Raw genomic sequence first — 3,150 nt, 5'->3', positions numbered from 1 at the left:
GGCCTCGGCATGGGGCCGACAGCTGCCACCTGCTGGGTCGAGCGGCAGCGCGGACCCAGAGGATGATGGCAGTAAGTGCTGGGGCTGGCAGCTTGGGCGGGGGAAGGGGAGGGCTGCAGCTCCGGGCCCCTCTCTCCACTGCCGAACAAAGCAGGGGACGCAGGGCCGGGCAAGGAGAGGCCGGGGTGGCTCGCCAAGAGGCCATGATGTGGACGCGGGCCGGCCATGGACCCTGGCCTGACAGTGCCGAGCAAGTGTGCGCCTCGCACCACTGCACTGTGCCCACCGGGTATGGGGTGCTCTGCAGCCGCCTGAGGCCAGGGTCTATTCTGGCTGCCTGCAGGCTACAGCCGAGGAGTGGTGTCGGCACACGCCCCATGCCTGAGCACTCCTGGACCCAGCTGGAGGCGGAGGGTGGTGCGCGCCGAGTTGCGGGGCTGCACAAGCACCAGTTTGGAGCGTGGCGAGCGGGCGCGCCCCGAGGAGCACTGGAGATGTCCTGGCCATGTCGCCTCCTGTTCAGATACCTGTTCCCGGCCCTCCTGCTGCACAGGCTGGGAGAGGGTTCTGCTCTCCCTCATCTAGACAGCAGGACCCATCCTAGGTCCTTGGACAAGAGCGCCTGGAGGGCTTTCAAGGAATCCCAGTGCCATCACATGCTGAAACATCTGCACAATGGCGTGCACATCACCGTGCAGATGCCACCCACCACTGAGGGCCACTGGGTCTCCATGGGCCAGGTGGAGTCAGACCCGAAGTCAAATCGGGTCCAGAGTTCATCACCCAGTCTTACAGATTCTACGACAACAACACCTTTCAGGTCTACCAGTTTTATTATGGCAGCAACAAACCCCACCTACACCCTCATCATCTGAGGCAAGATCCACCTCCGCCAGGCCTCCTGGATCATCCATGGTGGCAGCGAAGCTGACTGCCAGCTGCACACCATGCAGGTCATCTGCCACTTGGAGGCAGTCACTGAGCAGCTCAGCCAGTGCATGAACCACACGTGCCCGGGCTTCCTGGCCACGGGGACCCCTGGGTGCAGGACGTGGCTTACAACCTGTGGTGGGAGGAGAATGGCTGAGAGTACACCAAAGCCTTGAACTTCACATGCACGAGCTGCAGCTGGTCTGGGTGGAGAAGCAGTACCTGCGCCACAACCTGGACCATCTGGTGGAGGAGCTCTTTCTTGGCCATATCCACACCGATACCGCCCAGTGAATGTTCTACTGGCCATCCAGTTACCAGCCTCTGCTGCAGAATGCTAAGAACCACGACCATGCCTGCACAGCCCGTCGCATCATCTTCCTCCCCTTTCTCTTTCAGACTCCCAGGTGGTCTTTTTCTTAGCCCGCTGCCTCTTAAAAGTCAGCCCAGACCCCGTGTCCCCTTGGAGGGCTTCCCCTGTAGGAGCTGAGCTTGGGACCCCACCTTTGGAAACTGGCTGCCCCTGTCATCTCAGGGCCTCACCCTTAGCACCACACCTACCCTGCTGTTGGCCTTGTTCGCTCCTCCATGGAGCCAAATCTCCCTTCGCCACTGTGCACCACCACCCTAGCATGGGCCACACTGGACCACTTCTACCTGCAGGCCGAGGCCCTGATCATGCCACTGATGCACACCATTACCCACCACCACGTACCAGGATGTCATCTGGGGCAGCTGAAAGACCTATGCAGTCTACCTGCTCGACACAGCCCTGATCAACAGCTCTCTCAGCCTCCAGCTCAAGTGGAAGAGACCCCAGAGAGCAAGGCCCCACCGGTGCCCTTCCTGCACACCCAGCACTATGTGAGTGGCTACGGGCTGCAGAAGGGGCAGCTGAGCACCCTGCTGTACAACACCCACCCATACCGCGCCTTCCCCGTGCTGCTGCTGGACACTGTGCCCTGGTACCTGTGGCTCTACGTGCACACGCTCACCATCACATCCAAGGGCAAGGAGAACAAACCAAGTTACATCCACTACCAGCCTGCCCAGGACTGCCTGCAGCCCCACCTCCTGGAGATGCTCATTCAGCTGCCCGCCAGCTCAGTCACCAAGATCTCCATCCAGTTTGAGTGAGCCTTGCTCACGTGGACCGAGTACACTCCAGACCCCAACCACGGCTTCTCTGTCAGCCCACCCATCCTCAGTGCCATTGTGCCCAGTTTGGTGGCAGCCACACCAGTGGACTGGGAAGAGAGCCCCCTCTTCAGTACCCTATTCCTGGTCTTCAGCGGCCCCAGCTACTTTGTGCGACACTGTACATGGAGCCGCTGCTGGTGAGCCTGCCAATGCTCAGCCTGACAACTGGGAGCTGTAGTTCAGGTCAAGTCCATGGACTCCCCCTCACACCTGTTCTGCCCAGGACAGACTCTGACCTTAGACTATGAGTTTGACTCAATTGTGATAGAAACCCTTGTTCTCGCCTCTTTGTGTGGAGTGACTGTGGGGGCTGAGATGGTGGGAATGCCAGATCCCTTTCTCCCTCAGTACTGGACGCTGATGCACATTCCCTAACCTCCATTCACCATTCTCCTGTGCCAGAGGTCTCAGAACTAATCTTCCCAGCCATGCTACAGCTTGGACAGCTGGGCAGGGTTCCTTGCTTCTGCAGTTAAGACCCCAGTTCTGGGAGGAATCTGAGAAAGGAGGAGCCTCCAGGCTGAGATGGGGAAAATTCACTCCCTCTCCACAGAGGTCTAGTCTTGACCCTCAGATAATGCTTCCAAGAACAGGAAATACCACGCTCCAGTGACAAACTGGCCTTCCCTCACTTCGCCTAGTTGTGGTTTCTGTGAGGAGTAACCAGAGGCTTAGTTAGGGGACTGGGCATCAGGCTGGACACGTGGCTCCCTTCCTGGAAGGACAGAGGGTTGGACACTCACTGAAAGATGGGGAAAGGTAAACTCAGCCGTGAGGCTGAACAACCTCCATCATGTCCTACTGCACCTCCAGACTGAAACAGGGTTGGCTGCTTCTGAAGAGCTTTGCAAGAAAACAAGGTGTTTGTTCTAACACAAATATAAAATGAGCCAAACTGTAGTCTGTGGGGAGCAATTGGGAGCAACTCGGACTAGACTAAGTTACTGGAATTAAGACTTATTCTAGAGCCGGCGCCGTGGCTCAATAGGCTAATCCTCCACCTTGCGGCGCCGGCACACC

The 3,150-nt window shown here is 58.3% G+C and overlaps 1 pseudogene; it reads left to right on the top strand.

The window, feature by feature from the left end:
- The first annotated feature begins 220 nt into the window (after positions 1–220).
- LOC138847385 (protein APCDD1 pseudogene) lies at positions 221–1,792 on the top strand (annotated as a pseudogene).
- The last annotated feature ends 1,358 nt before the right edge of the window (positions 1,793–3,150 follow it).

Source organism: Oryctolagus cuniculus, chromosome 21 (genome assembly GCF_964237555.1).
Source record: "Oryctolagus cuniculus chromosome 21, mOryCun1.1, whole genome shotgun sequence".
Classification (NCBI taxonomy): domain Eukaryota; kingdom Metazoa; phylum Chordata; class Mammalia; order Lagomorpha; family Leporidae; genus Oryctolagus; species Oryctolagus cuniculus.
Note: the sequence above shows the minus strand (reverse complement) of the source record. Positions and strands in the feature narration are given on the sequence as shown.